We start from the raw sequence: 22,917 nt of genomic DNA, 5'->3' as shown, positions 1-22,917 counted from the left end.
ACTAAAGGTAGTGTCCGTAATATCGGAACCTTTGAGACGACATGTAATAGAAACGGCAGGGCGTCCACCAAAGAAAAAGTCGGGTTACAGGTACCTGTTCACCATGCTGTGCCCGGCTACAAATTTCCCGGAGGCAATCCCTCTGAAAGAACTCAGCTCCACCGAAATATAGTAGACGCGCTTTTGCCAGTATTCGAACGAGTTGGGTTTCCAGCAGAAATTCAGGCGGATCAAGGGCCAGTATGCACCAGCTCACTGACTTCCACATTCTTCCAAAGTGTGGGGTAAGGTTAATACACAGTTCCGTCTATCACCCTCAGTCAAATAGTGTAGAGAGGGGGCATTCAATGCTTGAGCGAGTTTCGCGGGCGGTCTGTTATGAGCGAAAAGAAGACTAGAATAATTGTCTTCGGGCTATTTTGTTTGCTTTGCGAATGGTTCTTCATGAGGATACAGGGTTCTCGCCAGCAGAACTAATGTATGGGAGGACACTCCGTTCCCCACTGATAATGAATGTTGAGAGAGATGTGGGAAGAAAGAGGAAATAGTTAGTGTTAGAGTAAGTGCTAAATCTACTGGAACGGCTAAGTGCAACACAAGAACTAGTCGAAAAGAACCTGGGCGCGGCTTTAAAAGAACGTCAAGCTCTATTACGACAGGAATGCGAGGCTTCGTGCGTTTAGCGCCGGAGACCAGGTCATGATCCTCAAACCTTCAAGAAAGAACAAGCTTGAAGTTTAGAGTGACGGACCCGTTAAAGTGTTGCACAACATTTCAGATACTATCTATGCTCTGAAAGTGCGTGATCGAAGGAAGGAGGTGAGAATATACCACTGCAATTCGATGAAGTCGTACGTGGAGCGGAGTCGTGCACTTTACCGCCAAAGAGCCGGATGACATTATTACCGAGTTTAATGAGCGTAAGGCGACCTCCAACCCTGAAATCAGCCTGGATGTTGTAGAACACTCGGTAAGCTCGGACGCTCTTAAACCCGAGCAGCTAGATGAGCTAAAGGGGCTGCTAGGGGAATATCACGATAGATTCAGCAGTTGGCCAGGCAGAACCGAACTCGTAACACATGAAATAGAGCTGACATCAACCGAACGCGTAAGATCAAAGCCTTACAGGGTGTCTCCATGACAGAGAGAAATTATGGGGGCAGAAATGCAGCGCATGCTAGAGTTGGGAGTTATTGAGCCAGCTGAGAGTGACTACACGTCACCGCTAATACTTGTGGAAACCCCTAATAAGAACCCTCGTTCATGTGTTGACTACAGGCAGTTAAATGCCATCACCAGGGATCAGTTCTACCCCATACCCAACACTGAGGCATAGAGTAACATAGTAAACGACAAGAGGGGACACTCGAGCCGTTTCACGGCCGAGCTATGGAGCTTCGCCGATTCCGCTAGGTGGCAGAGCACATCAAGAAAAATGCGGCTGTGGCTGCGGCTGTGGCTAGCAGCTTCACAGGCGGCACGACGACTGGGCACGACCCGACATGTGCAAAGTAAAATTGAGGGGCTTTAGTGCAAAGCCTAGTCGGGCCGTGCCGCCGGGCTCATTCTGTAAAATGCACCTGAGGATCGTTTTTGGGTTCTTCTGCCAGCGTTTGCTGCGTCGCCATTTCATGGTAAGGCCACAGCAAGTTCTTGTGGGCGTTGTTAACGGCTTATTCTCTTCGCCTTTCGTTATGTCACTGTTAGCCGCATGAACGAGTGACGGCGGCCTTGCAGCTATGAATAGCTGCTGTCCATCTGCTACGCTGACTTTCATTTCCCATTCTTTTTTTTTTTAGGCGCAGCAATGAGCGGTGATGCTAGCGATGACAGCGACGTGACAGCGTCTGAGCTGCGAGGCACGCTCGATACAATGACGAAGTTAGAAAATAAAATGGTTCGTTAAGAAATGCGGCCTATGAACAAATGCCGTTCGGGACAGAGAGCTTTATGTTATGCGCAGCGACTGCTGAAAAACTATGGTGTTCTACTTTCGCAAAAGAAATGTAGCTATATCTAAAGCGGTACAACGTGCAATATTTGCAGTATGGCAATAATGCACTTTCTCTCAACCTCTGTAGCACGCTATGTGCGCTCGAGCGTTGTTAGCTGTTCTGCATTGGGCTGAAGATACGTGTTTTCATGTCGTAATTGTGTATGGAGTCGTTACCGTAGAAAGTCCCTCGTTTCTTAGCATTTATAACAGTGCTTCCTTAACCAAAAAAATACGCATTACATGAAGGAACGCAGCATCTTCATTATAAAACTTTGCAGGCTCCAGTATTGCTTATACGAAGGAACGTAGCGTCTACATTCAATAGCTTTGAAGCCTCCAGTATTGCTTACCTTCAGTCTTCATTCCAGTATTTACCTTCAGTATTACTCCAGTATTTACCTTCAGTCTGTCATTCTACGTATTGCAGGAATCGCCACCATTTCCTCAAAATACACTGTACAGCCAAAGGACATCATACATACTGAATGGCAAAATTCCAAGTATCAGAAGACGATTGCAAGGCTTCGAAGATAGCAGGTGAAGACCCCCAACACAAAGTGCTTAATTGCAGCTGTTTAATGACGGACACACTGGTTTGCACATTCGAGATGAGAATGTTGGTGCGTGTTCAATTATTTTTGCAGCAATTTTATTTCGGCACGCAACGATTCACATAACTTCGCTACCCTAATTCACCCTCCTTCGCAGAAAAACAAGAAAAAACGTCGGTTTTTTTTTCATTCTAAAACAATCCCATCTTGAGCCAATTAATTGCTGGTGTGCATGCGCACTTCTTTTTTTATTATTATCTGGATAGTTGCAACACGTCTTCTATGTGTTATGCTTGTGCAAAGTTATTGCCATCAAGTCATTAATTTCTGACCATTCTCCATTGCACCGGTGTCACCCGACCACTTTCAACCGCGATCAAGTCCGATCCGGATCGAAATTCGCGACTGCTATTGGCTCCCAATCGCGACCGAGAAATTCAAATAGGATTGTGCTTGATCGCGTTTAAAAGTGCGCCGTGTGACACCCCTATAACTTGCATTTCGCAGTTTCTTCCCGTTTTCATGTATCTGCCTCTTAAAATCTTGCTCCAGTAAATTGTTGTCTGCTATTTTCGTGTTCTTGACTGTGCAGCAAGTTTACTTATATTTAAGGAACATGGGACATTTATTTACGATACACCTTTTGGCGTGAGTTACTAGACGTACAATACCATAAGTGATAAAGTTTTACTTCCTCAACAGTTGGCATGATTGTTGCGCTTGTTGATCCTAGTGCAGGTTACTCGGTGCTGCCTTTCGGAGTGCGTCCGTTAAAGGACTTACTATCTGCGAATAATTCGGAATGTACCGTTGGTAGCACCCCATAAGTCCCAAAAATGAATGAATGTCTGTTTTCGTGCGCGGCTGTGAAAAATCTCCAATCGTAGCTATTTTCAGCTCGGCCGGCCGCCTCGTGCCCTGACCGACAACATGACCCAGATAAGTAACCTGCGAGCAGCCAAACCTACACTTTTCCGCCTTTATCGTTAAGCCTGCTTCCTTCAACCGTGAGAATGCCTGTTTGAGGTGCGATACGGGCTGTACCCAGCTGTCAGAAAAAAATTGCTACATCATCAAGATATGGCAAGGCGAACTCCTGCAAGTCTTTTAGGACGATATCCATTAGAGAAGCTAAACGGCGCGTTCTTCAGCACGAAGCTGAGGGCGAGAGGGCGAAAAGTGCCTACAGGTGAGATAAATGCGGCATAGCGGCTGGCACTTTCTGAAAGGGGAACTTGCCAGTATCCCCGCACGAGAACTATAGTTGAAATGTGTTTAGCAGCGCTAACTCTTTCGATTCGTTCCTCAATGTTGGGTATCGGGTACAGCTGATCCCTAGTGATGGCATTTAACTTCCTGTAGTCAACATATGGACGAGGGTTTCTACGAGTATTAGTGGTGACGTGTAGTCACTCTCAGCGGGCTCAATAACTCCCAACTCTAGCATGCGGTGTGTCTCTGCTTCCATAATTTCTCTCTGTCGTGGAGACACCCTGTAAGGCTTCGATCTTACGGGTTCGGTTGATGTCAGCTCTATTTCATGCGTTATTAGTTCGGTTCTACCTGGCCGATCGCTGAATCCATCGAGATATTCCCCTAACATCTCTTTTAGCTCATCCAGCTGCTCGGGCCTAAGAGCGTGTGAGCTTACCGAATGTTTTACCACTTCTTCGAGGCTGATTTCAGAGTTGGAGGTTGCCTTATATTCATTAAACTCGATACTAGTGTCATCCTGCTCTTTGATGGTAACGTTAATGACTCCGCTCCGCTCCACGTACGGCTTCATCAAATTGCAGTGGTATATCTTCACCTCCTTCCTGCGACCGGGTATTTTCAGAGCATACTTAGTATATGAAAGTTTGTGCAACACTTTAACGGGTCCGTCCCAGTGAACTTCAAGTTTGTTCTTTCTTGAAGGTTTGAGGATCAGTACCTGGTCTCCGGCGTGAAACGTACGAAGCCTCGCATTCTTGTCGTAATAGAACTTGGCGTTCTTTTGAGCTACTCCCATGTTCTTTTCGACTAGTTCTTAGGTTGCATTTAGCCGTTCCAGCAGATTTAGCACGTATTCTACCACTGTTGGACTCTCTCCTCTTTCCTCCCACATCTCTCTTTACATTCTCAGTGGAGAACGGAGTGTCCTCCCATACACTATTTCTGCTGGCGAGAACCATGTAGCCTCATGAGCACTGAATACCAGCTCTCTACACTGTTTGACTGAGGGTGATAGAGGGAACTGTGTCTCAACTTTACCCCGCACTTTTGTAAGAATGAGGAAGTCAGTGAGCTGGTGAATACTGACCGTTGATCCGCCTTTCGGCTGGAAGCCCAACTCGTGTGAATACTGACAAAAGCGCGTCTACTACTTCAGTGGAGCTGAGCTCTTTCAGAGGGATTGCTTCGGGAAACTTTGTAGTCAGACATAGCATGGTGAACAAGTACCTGTAACCCGACTTTGTCTTTCGTAGAGGCCCTACCGTGTCTATCACAATTCGTCTGCAAGTTTGCTATATTAAGGGCACTACCTTTAGTGGAGCGTTCCATGTTTCTCCTGGTTTACCCGAGCGCTGGCAGGCATCGCATGATCTTACAAAGTTTTCTGGGTCTTTGAAACAGCCAGGCCAGTAGTATTCCATAAGCAATCTTTACTTCGATTTGTTTATGCCTAGGTGGCCAGACCACCCATTTCCATGACAGAGACTCAAAAGGTCCTCCCTGTGTTTAGTAGGTACGACTAACTGATCTAAAATCCTACTCTTTCGATCTCTGTAGTGCCGATGCAACAATCCTCCTTTCTCTTGTATCGTCACGTTGCGCTTAGCAATGCCTTCTTGAGCTGTGTGATGCAATTTAGTTAAGCTGTCATCATTATTTTGCTCGGCTGCCACTGACTCTCTGTCCACACGTAAGAGTCGATCAATGTTATTTGAGGATGGTGACATTAAGGACCCTGTCTCGCTTGCGAGTGCGTCAGCTGGCTCTTCCTGCAGGCGTGAACTTTGACACTCTAGTCATCAGTTCTCATTGAGCTGGTCAGCTGGCAGGGTTTCCTCAACTGTTTTTTTTTTTTGTCTCTCGGGCGTAGCTCGGATTCGGTTACTGAAGTTACCTCTTTTGCTACTTCCGCTAGAGCAGCTTTTGCATTTTCAGCCGAAAGCGACGCGATTTTACGAGCTTTGCCTCGTGTCAACGCCTGTGACTAAAGCAGTAACTGATCCGACCGATTCGAAAAAAAAAATGTAAGGGTACTGCAGCGACAAAAATGCGAAAACTGCAGCCTCGGTTACGAGCTCCCCGAACGGTCCACTGATTTTGACTTTGGCCATGGGCAGACACAGGCTGTGTCCTTCTACAACCTGTTTGATCCATGCTGCTTCTCCAGTGAAGTCATCTACCGCCACGTAAGACTGATGGACAATGTCCATAGTGGCGGCACTGTCTCGCAGCACCCGACATGGTTTCCCATTAACTTGCAGGTCGTGAAGATGGGCTTAAAAGTTCCACATTCTCGTCTTTTTCATCAACGTAGGAGAAAACTATGCTTGGCTTTCCGCAGTTTACAGCGATATGTCCGGATTGCACTCATTGCAACGGATCGTTCTAAAAGATTCGAATTTTCTTTTCTGCTCTTTTCTGAGGTCTTTTCCTCCACGTCTAGAGGTACCGGTCGTCCACGAACCTTTCTTTAACGGAAATGGTTTCCGCGGTCCATTTCGACCATTCCAATTTCCGTCCTCAGCGTTCAGCTTTCTACGCGTTGCGTACTCTTCGGCTAATTCAGCCACCCTTTCCACAGTGTTTACGTTTCCTCTGTATTGCAACCACAGCTTCACAGATTGGGGGATGCTTTTGTAAAACTGCTCTAGACACATGCATTCAATAATCATGTCTCTGCTCTCGTACGCTTTCGCGCTTTTCAACCACTCAACTAAGTTTGCCTTTAAGCCATATGCAAACTCCGAATATCCCTCGCTATCCTTCTTGCCCATGCTTCTAAACCTTTGCCGAAAAGCTTCGGCAGAAATGCGGTACTTCTTCAAAAGACTAGTTTTAACCTTCGCATAATCATATGTATCTTGCGCACCGAGTCTGGCAATTACTTCCGCCACCTCACACGGCAACATAGACAGCAACCGCTGTGGCCATGTACTCGGACCGAAGTTCATCTTCTCGCAAGTCCTTTCAAAATTTCCGAGGAACAAGCCTATGTCGTTCCCGACCTCAAATAGCTTTAACAGCCTGTTCATGCGCTATGATTCTGCCTCACTTGATTGCCCCAGAGCCCCTTCACTTCCTTAAGACAACTCCAACCGTTTTCCTTCAAACCCAAATAGCATTTTTCTGAACTTGCGTTCCCCTCTGTCCCGTTCTTCTCTCTCTCTGTCCCGTTTCTCTCGTTTCCTACGAAGTTTCAGCCCAACTTCAATGTCCTCCTCACTGGCCTTTCCGGAAATCAGCTTCAATAATTCTGATTTTAGCATTTCCTTGCGTACCTCTAGGCCCAGTTCCTCACCAACAATCAACAATTCGTCTCTCAGCAGTGTCCTAAACTCCATGATTGCTGCTTTACTGCCTTGGTCCTGCTCGCTAATCATACCTAAGTAAACACAACCTCGCTAACAATCAACAATCCAGCTTCCCTACTGCTCTAAACAGAACAACCACAAAATGGCGCCTAGAGAGTCAAAGCAAGAACCAAGCACTCACCGCGGACACAGCACCACGTCGCAAAGTCAGTCTCACCGCTGCCAGCCAGTTGTAAGAGTTGGGGTCTGGCATGAAAAAATTGCCTGTGGTTTAGCTCTGGCTCTAGCAAGAGCTGCATGGCTACGCTTCTTCTGGCGTCTCTTGAGCGCGTTGTCTCTGCCTCGCTTCGTTCTGTCGTTGTTGCGTCTTTTTCGCGCTCTCCATTACGACTAAAAGCACTGAGGCGAAACGCATATGTATATACCCCCCGCTAGGCGACACCTCCTCTCCGTCTACCCCAGCAGTGGAGCGAGCGTAGACGGCGGCGCCATCTGTTGAAGCGCGACTTCGGCGCTGCTAGGCAACGGCGGCGCAAGGTCGTTCGTCGGCCACGGCATATGGCATACGGCTTACGCCTGCATACGGCATACTGCCTGCATACGGCATACGGCGCGACGAGCCGAAATGGCTCGCTCGCTGGCGTAGTAAAGCTTTCGCTTTAATAAGTGGTAGCTGGCCCATGCCGTCGTCCGACTCATCCACGCTAAAGACGTTGTTGAAGGAAGAGACTTGCTCTCATCGAGAAAAAGGAATACGGGTTTTATATACAATATTTACATGAAGACAGGAGATACATTTCATCAGTCTAGCAAGACTGAAAAATGAAGCCCACACAACCAGCGTAAACGGCTGCTTAAAAACCCTATGTCCTCCCTAGATCCCTAGGGGAGGGAAAACTGCCGTTCAAACTTCGTCCAATGGGAGCGTCCACAGTCATCCTGCACTTTTTATAGTCGTAGTTGACCCGTCTTTGATGGGGAGGGTTCACACACTCACGTCCGCACTTTGGTTTCACTGAACACACCGAATTGAGCGGGTCCACGTAGACATGGGTTGCACGCTTGACCCCAGTTGGCGCCTCTTGATTCCAGTTAGCCGCCGTGTCTGTCAATCGAATGTGACGATTTCTGGGGCTCGTGAGAAAGCACCTGCAAAACACCGTTTTCCAGGAGTTCTCTTGTTCCAAGTAGACCATGAAAGCGACAGCGAATCAACTAACAATACTCTGTCTGCCGAACGTGGCTAGACTTGTTGGCGCCGCTGGCTGTCCGCAGGAGGCGCATTGTTAGCCCTCCAAAATGACTCGTCGCAGCGGGCCGCGAAGTCGTCGGTTCTCCGAAGGCCGCCACCCCTGCAGTTCTATCTAAACTGCTGCAGCGGGCTGGGAAAGGTTTGCAGGTGAGTACCCCTGCAGGCTGATCGTAACACCATTTTGACATGCCCGACCTCAACTTTTACAACGTGCACCTGAACCGGCGATTGGGTTAGAACAAGTGGCATTGCGTGCAAAATAGACGTGTGGCGCTATAAAAACATAGTCATACCATTCCATTCTAACGTTATTCGTCAAATTTACGCAACCGCCTACGTAAGCACGTGCAGTGACCCGCAGCGTCGTTTGAATAGGTACATCAAACGCACTCCTTGTTTAGAGGAGGTTACTTTTGCTTGGTTTCAAAGCGAATAGCACTGCCTACCGCGACAGGTTTTTCTTATCCAATTGGCTGACTGGAGTTGAGAGCGCGCAGGAGAGCAGAGAGTTCTTGTGAGGCCGAGCTAGCGCAGTGAAAGTAGATAACCGGGTGTGGAGAGTGGTGCCGTCGTTTTCGATTGGTCCGCTTCTCCTTGCTTAGCTTGCGGTGGATCATCGACGATCGCAGCGGCGTGCTACTAAGCGTAAAAATGGCACCGTAACGGATTCTCACTGAAGAAGATTTGGCAGAGCGATGTTATATACGTGATAAAAAGGCTGGCCAATGTTGTACTGCCACGCAAAACATCTTATGCGCAAGGATACCAATTCTTGCCAGCAACTCAAGTACGTTGAATTGATCCATGAAATGCTTTCTGTTCCTTTCGGACAGTCTCCGGCAATTGCACGAAAAGTTCAGTTTTGTTCGGCCTATTAATGCAACTTATTGAACACACGTCACTTTGACATGTTCTCTTTTCACGGTTTTGTGATGTCACTTGACAGACAAGCAAGCTAGGCGTGGCCCGAAAACATTTTTACCAATCGCGCAAGGCTAATGGCGACGAAGGCATAGAATTAGAAAGAAATGTTTTCTTTTTTAGGGCGGAACCATGCATAACCAGTGTGTACGCGTCATCTTAAGGTGCGGAGTTTTCGCGGTTTCCGTGGTGTCTTATGACCAGGGGCGTAGCCAGGGGGGCGGGGTGTTTATGGGGCTTCAGTACCCCCCCCCCCCCCCCCTCCTCCCCGAAATTTTTTCGTGCTATCATGCACCGCCGACCAAAGCAACCCCGGGCGCCGGAAATCGTTCTGGATTTTGCCTACAATGTCTTTTTCACGCTCAAAAAGGCTTTTGGATGCGAGCATTGTAAGCTCGGGCTGGATGTCGTGGCAACGCCCATGCACCTGAAGCCAAATCAAGGAACACAAAATTTCCAGCAAGTTTTGATGGCTAGCGGGCTCGTCGCGGCATCTCGTGGAGGCCGCGGAATCTGCGGAGCGCTTGGATTTCAATTCCGAAACTTTATGGGTATAATGTTCTCATAAACTTTTCATGCGAAAGGTGCATTAACATTTCCAAAGTCGGTCTTTAGATTTTCAATTGAGGAACTTTGTGGGTTTAATGTCCTCACAAACATTTTACGCCAAAGATGCGTTGATTTTTCTAAAGTCGTACATCGAACCATACAATGAGACAAGCCAAATCAACACACTATGAGACAAGTTGACACAGCACGCAGTGATGTCCGTTGAGACGAAGCGTTACGGTTGTTCAGTTGTGCCGTTATGTCACAGAAAAGCATATCAACATTTTTTTTTCCACCTGCGCCAAAGCATCCATGTCCAGACACTAAAGCCAGCAAAGGTAACTAGGTTCTTATTTATTTTTTCTGCTTTGACTTTTATTCGCGAGGACACATTGAGCCTCTTCAATTTTCTTGTTCTCGCTACCCGCGAGCTGCCAGAGCCAGCCAAAGTGCATGCGTTTTTCTGGTGTTGCCCCGACCACCGCGCGGTGCCCTTCGGTGCGCGTTTGTTTTTCTCTAGCCGAGTGGATTCTGGCCTGGCAGAGTTTTGTACGCTTTCTGGCTAGCAGACGAGAAAAAGAAACAATGACCGCTCATTCCCATGACTGTGGGGACTCGACGGATTGCAACGCGTTCACTTGAAGGCATCACTTTGACTTCGATGTTAGCGCAACTTCTCCGAAAAGACTTGTCTTGCTGGTGTAGGATACTGAGCAGTATGCATATGTGGACTGTATGCATATGCTCTGTGGACCAATCGTCTCATGGTCTCTTCAATATTCCTTCGGTAGCCACATTAGGTGCTCAAAGTAGGCATTCCATTGTGGCCAACATGCTTTCCTTCGCGTTTCTTTTCTTCAATTCAGTGCCCCCGCACCCACAAAAGAAAAAAAAAATGACATTGTTGCGGCGCAGCTAATTGCCGCATGGTTAAAGTTCGATTTTGTTACTTCTTTTGCGGAAATTAATGGGCCACGTGACTCTTCAGTTGCCGGATACTCTTATTATATTATTGCGATAGCTCTGGACACTCGGGCCGCGTTCCTGCAGTTGCCGTCATGTTCCGTATAAAGTCCAAGGGCGATAACATCGACACCGCGCGCCGCATGCTGTATGCGTGAGTGAAAGCATAGGGGAAGGGGGGGGGGAGGGTGAGTCGACGGTGGTGACTTCGTCTTGTGTGCGCAAGGGAGAAAAGTGGGGAGGAAGCGCGCCGCTTTTCGTCGCGCGCGATGCATCGGGAGGAGCGGAGGGAGCCTTAGGATGCTGTGATCTGTTTGTGATTGCGTAACATGTTCATTTGCCTCGTTTAAGCATTATATACAGCGTATTTTGCTTAGATACGCAGATTTATTGGATACTTATCCTTATATTTAAATATCTTGTTGCGATGTTTTGTATCTTCGCATTTCTCATGAATATTTGGCAGAGCTCCTTCTTTTTATACGTATTCTCTGTTGCGATTATAATTTTGGTGCAATTACTCACAATACACAACAGGTGACAGCTGCTCCTGCGCAATGCATTGGAACGAAGGACAGCGTCATTTAGATTTTTTCCCTGACCGTTGCATATATACAAAAATGTAAACAAGGTTCTTGAATAACAAAGTTTAATTGAAATATTTGTCCTTAACTGGTTTAGTTCATGCCTTTACGTTTTAAATTCGAAGCATTTCTTGGCGAACATTTGCCACCTTGATAGTATCAAGCCGCCTACGTCTTGGCGCTCTGATGGTCATGTCGCTAACTTGGTATGTATCAAAATTGGCATGGTATGAAAAGAGTGTCTCACGAACATAAATGATCGTTCATGACATGAATATCATATGTGTGTAAGGTAGCTCATGAAGCAGCCGCCTACGTCTTGATGATCTCATAGTCGTTTCGTTAACTTGGTAGGTACCACCATAAATGGCCTACTATGACAAGAGTGTGTGACAAACATAAATGATAGGTCATGACATGCGTGTCATGTAGGTCATGAAACAGCCGCCTACGTCTTGGCATGTACAAAAATTGGCATAGTATGACAAGAATGCATGACGAACATAAATGATAGGTCATGACATGCGTGTCATGTAGGTCATGGAACAGCCGCATAAGTCTCGGTATATACGTAAATTGGCACAGTATGACAAGACTGTATGACGAACATACATTGCAGACATGCATGTCCTGACATGCGTGTCATGTAGGCCATGAAACAGCCTGCTACGTCTTGGCGCTTTCGTGCTCGTTTCGTTAACATGGTAGGCTCCCCGCACATTGCTTCGCATACCTCGATTCCCACAGGGCGTGGGATCGGCCGGATTTTTCATATCAGCGGCTTGCACTGTTTGCTGGTTTCGAACTCATATACTTTTAAGGATCGTGTGATATTTTCGTTAGTTATTAAATAGACAAAAACATGGAAGCATTGATATCAGTTATTTCTGGCACAATTTTTGGGGACATACGAATATATTCTTTTATGAAATAATACATATTTTACTTGTCTTGACAGTGCGTAGCGTTCAAGAATTTGCAGTATCTTTGACTATGGCAATGCAATTATTATTCATGTACTTGATCCTTCGACAAATTCTATAAGGAGGAGGACGAGCTGCAACGTAAGCCGCCCCCGAACGAAATGTCTGGCTACGCCACTGCTCGTGACTGAATGGTGAAGTAGTCGTTACCCCAAATATGTTTGAGCAATTGCGGAGGGCTAACGAAAAGAATGGAATAGAAACAGATTGGAATAGCTTTAGGCTATGGCGCCCCTGAACTTGCTCTCACAAGTATACTTTAAATCAGTTTAATGAAGAGAGCCTGTGACATTGCCCATCTACACCACAAGGCCAACATTGCTGTGCTTTACATCACCTTCCAGTGGATACCTGGCCACTCCGGTATTTCAGTAAACAAAAAAGCGGAGGGAGCACCCAAAGCGGTCTTGAATACAGAAATATTAGGAGAATATTATTGCAAAGACCGATACTTCGAGCATGGCATAAAATTATGCCTATGAAGAAAGGAGTCTTAGCACTTCTTCTTCTTATTCATCATCATCATCATCATCATCATCATCATCATCATCATCATCATCACCACCACCACCACCACCGTCGCCGTCATCATAATAATCATCATCATCATCATGTTATTTTGTATCCACTACAGGACGAAAGCCCCTCTCCGCGATCTCCAGTTACCCCGGTTTGCACCAGCCGATTGCACCTAGCACCCGCAAATTTCCGAATTTCATAGCACCACCTAGTCTTCTGTCGTCCTCTACTGCGCTTCCCTTCACGTGGTACCCATTCTGTCACCCTAATGGTCCAACGGTTATCTACTCTACGCATTACATGACCTGCCCAGCGCCATTTTTTTCTCTTCGTGTCAATTAGAATGTCGTCTATACCTGTTTTCTCTCTGATCCAAACCGCTCTCTTTGTGTCTCTTAAAGTTATGCCTAGCATTCTTTGTTCCATCGCTCTTTGCGCAGTCCTTAACTTGTCCTCAAGCTTCTTTGTCAATCTCCAAGTCTCTGCCCCATATGTCATCACCGGTAAAATGCACTGATTCTACACCTTCTTTTTAATGATAACGGTAAGCTTCCAGTCAGGAGCTCACAATGTCTGCCGTATGCGATCCAACCCATTTTTATTCTTCTGTGAATTTCCTTCTCATGGTCAGGGGTTCCTTGCAATTAGTTGACCTAGGTAAACCTACTCCTTCAGAGACTCTAGAGGGTGACTTGCGACCCTGAACTCTTGTTCCCTTGCCCGGCTATTCATCATTATCTCTGTCTTCTGCATATTAATCTTCAGCCCCACTCTTACACTCTCTCACTTATCGTCCTCAATCATTTGTTGTAACTCGTCTGCAGTGTTGCTGAATAGAACAATGTCATCGGCAAACCGTCGGTTGCTGAGGTATTCGCCGTCGATCCTTACTCCTAAACCTTCCCAGTTTAATAGCTTGAATATTTCTTCCAAGCACGCAGTGAATAGCATTGGAGAGATTGTGTCTCCTTGTCTGACTCCTTTCGTTACTTTTCTTTTCCTGCTTTTCTTGTGTAGAATTAAAGTGGCTGTGGAATCTCCGTCGATATTTTCCAAGGTATTTACGTAAGCGGTCTGTACTCCTTGATTACACAATGCCTCTATGACTGCTGGTATCTCTACTGAATCAAATGCTTTTTTGTAATCTATGAAAGCCATATAGAGAGGCTTATTGTACTCTGCGGATTTCTCGATAGCCTGATTAATGACATGGATGTGGCCCATCGTAGAGAATCCGTCCCTGAAGCCCGCCTGTTACCTTGGTTGAATAAAGTAGTGTCGCCCTTATCCTATTGGAGATTATTTCGGTGAATATAATATATAATACTGGGAGTAAGCAAATGGGCCTATGATTTTCAGTTCTTCAACGTCTCCCTTTTTGCGCATTAGTATAATGCTTGCATTCTTCCAGTTTTCTGGGGCCCATGCAGTTCATAAGCATTTCGTATTGAGAGCAGCCAGTTTTTCTAGCATTGTGTCTCCTCCACCTTTGATTAAATCGACTGTTATTCCATCTTCTCCTGCTGCTTTTCGCCATTTCATGTCTTGCAAGACCCTTCTGGCCTTATCTCTAGTTATAGGCGGAGTTTCTGTATCCTGTTCATTATCGTTTAGAACGGAGTTCTCCTGAGTCCTCTGGGTACTGTACAGGTCAGTATAGAGTTCTTCCGCTGCATTTATTATACCTTAGGCATTGCTAATAATATTACCCTGCTTGTCTTTAAGTGCATACATCTTGTTTTGTCCTATGCCAAATTTCTTTCTCACAGATTCGAGGCTGCGATCATTTTTTACGGCTTCTTCAGCCTTTCTCGCGTTATAATTTCTAACATCACTTATTTTCGCTTTGTTGATCAGTTTTTACAGTTCCGCGAATTCTATCTTATCTCTTCAGTTGGACACTTTCATTCTTTGTCGTTTCTTTAATAGTTCACTGGTTACTTGGAAGAGCTTGCCTACTGGTTGCCTTGGTGCCTTGCCTCCCGCTTCAGTTGCTGCCTCTGAAGCCAGCCTCGTTACGGTTTCATTCATTGCCTCTATGTCATAATCATCATATCTCTGTTCTAAGCTCAGTGTTGGTTAACTTCTCTACCTTTCATTTATCATTTGCGCTCTCGCTCTCTGTTCTAAGGCTGCAAATTTATTTGCAAGTACCAGCCTAAATTTGTCTGCTTCTATCCTTACTGCCTCTACGTTGACCTGTTTCTTCTTGACCAATCTTACTTTTTCTCTCTTCAAATTGAGGTGAATCCTAGCCCCCACTAACCTATGGTCACTGCACTTAACCATACTTATCACTTTTACATCCTGCACTATGCTGGGATCGGCACAAAGTATGAAATCAATTTCATTCCTTGTTTCACCATTAGGGCTTTTCCAGGTCCACTTTCTGTTGCTACGCTCCTTGAAAAAGGTGTTCACTATTATCAGCTTATTCTTTTCTGCGAATTTTACCAGCACCTCTCCTCTAGCGTTTCTAGAATCGACGCCGTAGTTGCCAATTTCCTGTTCATCCGCCTGCTTTTTCCCCACTTTTGCATTGAAGTCATCCATTACTACTGTATACCGAGTTTGCACTTTTCTCATCGCTAATTCAACATCTTCATAAAACTGATCTACTTCATCATCATCGTGACTGGATGTTAGAGCGTAGGCTTGTACTACCTTTAATCTATACCTCTTATTAGGTTGGATTACGACTACTGCTGCCCTCTCATTAATGCTGTAGAATTCGTCAATGTTGCCCGCTATGCCTTTATGGATTAAGAATCCTACTCCGCATTGCTTCTTATCAGGGAGACCTCTATAGCAGAGGACATGGCTGTTATTCAGCAACGTATAAGCCTCACCAGTTCTTCTAATCTCACTAAGGCCGAATGTCACTAAAAACCTATACTTCGAGTATGACATAATATTATGCCTATGAAGAAAGGAGTCTTAGCACTTACGAACAATTATATCCTATAGTACGTGCCACTGATTACTACTGTGATAAATGCGGCAACTTAAAGACAGTGGAGCACGTATTACATGAATGGGTCCCTATACCATGACGAGAGATATTCTTTTGAGCACCAAATGGACATCATGTGTCACGCTCCGCTAAAATTTACCTGGCATCTGAGGCTCTATGCCTTGCCCTTCAAAACAATATTTATTGTTCCGCTACCTATAAGAAATTGACGTCTCGGAAAGATTTAAAAAACGTTCGCTTTGTGATATAGAAAAGCTTAAACTCAACCAGCGTCTCGCCTGTAAATATCATTACCAGCTTCAATCATACATTTCATATTTATTTTTTACTATTTTTGTTTTCGCTCACCCCCCCCCCCCCTCTAAAATCGTTCCATCCCCTTCCTCTCCCTATGCGGAGTAGTATGTCAGCGGTTGTATACACACCGTCAAAAATATCTGTCGTCTAATAAGAGCTGCCGTCTCTCTATCTCTCTCTCTCTCTCTCTCTCTCTCTAATGCAGGGAGCATGAATATGATTTAATACTAATTTATTTTTATTTCGTGCAGTTGTAATTAACAACCATTTATTTGCATAGGCAAACGTGTGGTTTCAAAATCTGCAACCGCCCCTCTTTAATGTTGAATTCAGGGCTCGGCGAAAAGGTTTCTGCTGGGGGGTGCAGTTTTCCGCGAATGGTTGCGGCACATATAAAAGAACGCAGAGCATGAAGAATGCGCGTAAAGCACGTAACACATGACGAGAAGTTCTCGAACGGCGACGCGGTTTCAGCGAATCCCAAAATACACCCACGAAAGTTGTGCAAAAGCCAAATTTTAGCTATTGATAGCCTTTCTCCTTTACACAACTAGAAAATTCGACGACTTCTAAGCTCGTATATCCATAGAAAAATCCAGGAGGCACTTTTTGGCGCACATATAGCTTTGGCTTTCTGCTCGTTAATTATAGATTAGTGTAAAAGATTTATCAACCTCCGGCACGTTCGTACGAACCAATTGCAGAGATCAAATAAGCACTGAATACAAAACTATCAACAGACTGCGCGCATAAACATGCTAATACAATTGATTAAACAGCAGTGAAGTGGTAATTATTATCAACTGTGGCGAGAATGTAGGAGGAAACGAACGGAAACTTATGAACCATTCAAATTGAGCAGGTTGGTATAAGGATTCACGGTATGCTTAAACGCAGGCGTGCTAGAAAATTAGAACGAAACGGACAACAATTGGAACGAAATGGACAGTTAGAACAACAAGGCAGCGCAACGTCTGGGTTGCCCTTATCGTTCTACTTGTGTTCGTTTTTGCTAGCCTGCCTTTCTTTACCATGAGCGAATAGAAGTACGGGAACATACGCCCACACAGGAACTCGCGCGTTTATCAGGCCAAAATAAGATGACATGTCAATTACCATCACCACTAGCGTTTCGCGAGTGGTTTCGATCAAAGTCGTTGTTTTACTGGCGGAATAATCATTCCCGCAAAAAGCGAAAACAGAACTTTCTGTGAGTGACGCAGGGCATCGCCTGGTATTTACAGAACAGAAGCCTGAAAAGATACTTCGCCTATGGCATGGCGGGGTTGTGGAGGAAAGCGCTTGTCGCTTTAAACATTTTCTAATGGTACATTCGACTGATTCCTACACCGATACGACACCATTTGCAGCGATGTGGAGGCTTCTGCACAATGAAGCGTGCACTAAGAAAGGGCCCAGCAGCCGTACGTTCAGTTGGCTCCAGAGCAATTGAATGAGCCACGTAATCGGAGTTCGGTCGGATCTCGGTTGCGCTCCCAGCTCGAAGGTGAGAGCGTCCCCTAGCGCTTCCAGTTTGAACGTGGCACTTTGAATGAACCAGGCGGACGTGTTCCGAGCAGTCCATGTCGACCAGCCGAATGTAAACCGCTCCGCGAGTGCTCTCTGGAGCTCTTGTAAAGCGACTAGTCAAATGGGACATTAGAAACTATATATGTTAGGTTTATATTAAGTATTCTTGTCCTGTAAAATGAAAGTCCTGTTACCAATATGCGTCACGCAAATTTAAATTAGGTTATTTAGCCACATGGTATATTGTGTAATCATGGGCACTTACATTGGTACACGCGTGAAAAAACAACTTTTGCGCGTGTTCTCGGACAGTTTCAAGCACATTTATTTATTTATGAAAGCATGCATACTTATACATGTTTGCGCATGTTCTACTGCCTTCAGTGGCATCATGGATTTCTGTGCGGAACTTTGCATCCGTTCTCTTTTATATTGCTTAATGTGTTTCATATTGCTCTTTGTGGTTCCATTTTGCTTGCCATGCGACAAGGAGTAGCCAGCGCCACCTAAAGGCACCTACCTTCAGTTTAAAATCATATAACGAAGAAAAAAATACGGCAAAACTCTTCTCACGGTGACTGCCGACGGTAATGCGTTAGCATTGAATCAATATAGCGGCCCAACGGATTGCCACCGTCGAAACAAGTTATGTATCAGGTGTTGCCGCGGGGCTCCTCTTTCGTGCTTCCCTAAGAACACTCCGCGCCAACTAGCGCCGCCGCCGCGAAGCCTGCGCATGGACTCCGAGATGCTTGGCGCGCCGGTGCGTACAAACGCTGCGAAACGTGTCATGCGGCAACCGGGCTCCCCTCTCGTGCTTCTTTCTGGGCACGGTTGGCCACCTAGTGGCACTGCCGAGAAGTCTGCGCGTGGCCTCCGAGACGAGAATCGTGGCGAACTGCTGCCTGCGAACGCTAAGAATTGTTCCCTCGCTTGCCGCACACTCAGTGGCGCATCCTAAGTGACGCAAGTTGGCGAGAGGTTCACTGAAGTGCGGCACACACCCAGTGCATTCATGGCGCAGCTCGCTAAAGCGTTGGCGTGAAAGACGTTCGTTGAAAAAAGGCACATAGTCAGTGCGATTGTGGTACAGCCGGTTAAAGCGTGGGTCTGCTGCCCTCGAAGAGACCGTGTGACGTGGGTTCAATTCTCAGCATCGGAGAAATTTAAGTGATCTATTTCGTAGAGCGGCACCTTTCGTAGTAAAACTCTTTCTTGGGCTAGTTGGTTCATACTTAAATGAGTAAAGGCAAGGCGCAAAAGACCAGGACTGAAGGACACAAACGGCAGGACCGGTGCCACTCACAACTAAGTTTATTTCCGCAACAAGCCTGCCTTATGTAAGTCAATCAAGCCGAATCACACACGAAACGTTAGAAGTACAACACAGCAATCCATCCACCACTCAGGAATTATATCTGCCACAGAAGATCAAATCAGCAACCTAGAAGCATACGTGGAGCAGCACGGGAAGCAATTCATCGAACACAGTCTTTACCAAGCCAACGGGGAGAAAAAACGAGACATAAAAAGTGCCGTCTCCGCTTCACTATCAACTATGCAAAACATAACACCATTCTAACGCCTAAGGCCCAGTCAATCATAAAACCCGCACGACTATGGGAATAATGACCAACGAATAACACGGAAAAAACATGAAGAAAGGGCGTCTAGGTACAGCGTCTGCGTCAAAACTAAAATCTCTAATAGTCACTCACCTGAAGAATTGATAGAACGCGTGACCGCGCGAAAGATGAATCTTGTGACAAACAATGAAATAGAACAGTTGAACGACAAAGGGTCTGAAGAACAGCGTCTGCGTCAAAACGAAAAAAAGGCGAAAACCCTGTAAGAGCCACTAGAAAATCGTCAACAAAATAAAAACTGGACAAATAAAGGAAGACAGACGGGAAAAAACTAAATGAAATCACTCTAACATGAGGCCTAAATGAAACCCTCTAAAAAAGTAGTCTCCTTGTCACTAAGCACAATGGACGGCCTGCTGACGCATCTGTTTCTATCTTTTTTGATAATATAGGCTTCCACAATCTCCCGCTCGAACCTGTCTTTTCCAAACTTCAAAAATTTAGTTTTGTCGAACTGAGGGCGGCAATTAGTGCAGTCTCTGCAATGCTCTGCAAGGAAGCTCCTTTCATTGTTGCGCAGATTACGACAGTGTTCCATTGCACGCTCATTGAAACACTGACCTGTTTGTCCGATAAAGCTGCGACCACAGCATAGAGGGATTTGGTACACGACACGTGTCCTGGATTCAGTGAACTTCTTCTGATGCTGAATCGAACAAGCCGTTTGGCTTTTCCTCCCCGTTGGCTTGTTAAAGACTGTGTTCGATGAATTGCTTCCTGTGCTGCTGCACGTGTACTTCTTGGTTGCTGATTTGATCTTTTGTAAAAGCCAGATATGATTCCAGAGTGGTCGATCGATTTCTGCATTGTACTTCTAACGTTTCGTGTATGATTCGGTTTGATTGACCTACATAAGGCAGGCTTGTTGCGGAAATAAACTTATTTGTGAGTGGCGTCGGTCCTGTCGTTTGTGTCCTTCTGCAGTCCTGGTCTTTTGCGCCTTGCCTTTACTCATTCAAACGTTTCGTAGAGCGGCACATTGTAGAGCGGCCCATTCCAGTACCACATACCTAGTTACCCAAGTTGGCGTCAAAAACGTTCATTGAAGAGTGGCACACACACGCTGACACATACACAGTCACCCAAGTTGGCATCAAAGAGGTTCATTGAAGACCAGCACAGACCGAGTGGCACATACCCGGTGTTCAAAGTCGGCGCCAAAGAGTTTCTTACAACAGCGGCACCTATATCCAGTCCCACGTCTGCAGTGACCGATGTCGGAGGGAAAGAGGTTCGTTGAAGACTGGCACATATGTACACGTTGCCACATACTCAGTGACCTAGGTTGGTCCGATGGTCGCTGATGGTGGAGGGCATGTAGCAGGGACACGCACGTCTCTAATTTAGGGCATAATACAGCATGTTGCCTCGCGGCTGCTGGAGACTGAGGGCCGGGGTTTGATGTGAATACAACAATCAAACCCCGGCCCTCAGTCTCCAGCAGCCGCGAAGCAACTGACCACGGCGGCGGTCAGATCTGTGACGCAGCAGAGGGTGCTAAGAATACCTGGCTACGGACAGGCCGCCATTGGAATCTGAACCTGGCAACGTTTAACGTTAGAACGTTATCTAGTGAGGCGAGTCTAGCAGTGTTATTGGAGGAATTAGAGGGTAGTAAATGGGATATAATAGGGCTCAGTGAGGTTAGGAGGACAAAAGAAGCATATACAGTGCTAAAAAGCGGGCACGTACTGTGCTACCGGGGCTTAGCGGGGAGACGAGAACTAGAAGTCGGATTCCTGATTAATAAGGAAATAGCTGGTAACATACAGGAATTCTATAGCATTAACGAGAGGGTGGCAGGTCTTGTTGTGAAACTTAATAAGATGTACAAATTGAAGGTAGTACAAGTCTACGCCCCTACATCCAGTCATGATGACCAGGAAGTCGAAAGCTTTTATGAAGACGTGGAATTGGCGATGGGCAAAGTCAAAACAAAATACACTATACTGATGGGCGACTTCAATGCCAGGGTAGGCAAGAAGCAGGCTGGAGACAAGTCAGTGGGGGAATATGGCATAGGCTCTAGGAATAGCAGAGGAGAGTTATTAGTAGAGTTTCTGCGGATAATGAATCTGCGGATAATGAATACCTTTTTCCGCAAGTGGGTTAGCCGAAAGTGGACGTGGAGGAGCCCGAATGGTGAGACTAGAAATGAAATCGACTTCATACTCTGCGCGAACCGTGGCATCATACAACATGTAGACGTGCTCGGCAAGTTACGCTGCAGTGACCATAGGATGGTAAGAACTCGAATTAGCCTTGACTTGAGGAGGGAACGGAAGAAACTGGTACATAAGCCAATCAATGAGTTAGCGGTAAGAGGGAAACTATAGGAATTCCGGATCAAGTTACAGAACAGGTATTCGGCTTTAACTCAGGAAGAGTTGAAGCATTGTTGTTGTTGAAGCATTGAACGACAATCTTATGGGCATCATTAAGGAGTGCGCAATAGAAGACGGTGGTAACCCCGTTAGACAGGAAACCAGTAAACTATCGCAGGAGATGAAAGATCTCATCAAGAAACGCCAATGTATAAAAGCCTCTAACCCTACAGCTAGAATAGAACTGACAGAACTAAGTTAATGAACAAGCGTAAGACAGCTGACATAAGGAACTATAATATGGATAGAATTGAACAGGCTCTCAGGAACGGAGGAAGCCTAAAAGCAGTGAAGAAGAAACTAGGAATAGGCAAGAATCAGATGTGTCCGTTAAGAGACAAAGCCGGCAATATCGTTACTAATATGGATGAGATAGTTCAAGTGGCTGAGGAGTTCTATAGAGATTTATACAGTATCAGTAACACCCACGACGATAAGGTGAGAGAGAACAGTCTAGAGGAACTTGAAATCCCACAAGTAACGCCGGAAGAGGTAAAGAACGCCTTGGGAGCTATGCAAAGGGGGAAGGCAGCTGGAGAGGACCAGGTAACAGCAAATTTGTTGAAGGATGGTGGGAACACTGTCCTAGGAAGATTGGCCGCCCTATATACACAATGCCTCATGACCTCGAACGTACCGGAATCTTGGAAGAACGCTAACATAATCCTAATCCATAAGAAAGGGGATGCCAAAGACTTGAAAAATTATAGACCGATCAGCTTACTGTTCGTTGCCTACAAAGTATTTACTAAGGTAATCGCAAATAGAATCAGGAATACCTTAGACTTCTGTCAACCAAAGGACCAGGCAGGATTCCGTAAAGGCTACTCAACAATAGACCATATTCACACTATCAATCAGGTGATAGAGAAATGTGCGGAATATAACCAACCCTTATATACAGCCTTCATTGATTACGAAAAAGCGTTTGATTCAGTCGAAACCTCAGCAGTGATGAAGGCATTACGGAACCAGGGTGTAGATGAGCCACATGTAAAGATACTGGAAGATATCTATAGCGGCTCCACAGCCACCGTAGTCCTCCACAAAGAAAGCTACAAAATCCCAATAAAGAAAGGCGTCAGACAGGGAGATACGATCTCTCCAATGCTATTCACAGCATGTTTACAGGAGGTATTCAGAGGCCTGGAGTGGGAAGAATTGGGGATAAAAGTTGATGGAGAATACCTTAGCAACTTGCGATTCGCTGATGATATTGCCTTGCTTAGTAACTCAGGGGAC

The 22,917-nt window shown here is 45.8% G+C and overlaps 1 protein-coding gene across 3 annotated transcripts in view; it reads left to right on the top strand.

The window, feature by feature from the left end:
- Window positions 1–22,917, top strand: part of LOC135907442 (lysosomal alpha-mannosidase-like) — a 566,544-nt gene that overhangs the window by 58,336 nt on the left and 485,291 nt on the right. The gene's annotated exons all lie outside the window — the stretch shown is intronic.

This window comes from Dermacentor albipictus, chromosome 1 (assembly GCF_038994185.2).
Source record: "Dermacentor albipictus isolate Rhodes 1998 colony chromosome 1, USDA_Dalb.pri_finalv2, whole genome shotgun sequence".
Lineage (NCBI taxonomy): Eukaryota > Metazoa > Arthropoda > Arachnida > Ixodida > Ixodidae > Dermacentor > Dermacentor albipictus.
The sequence above is the reverse complement of the archived record's forward strand: the minus strand, read 5'-3'. Positions and strand labels throughout refer to the sequence as shown.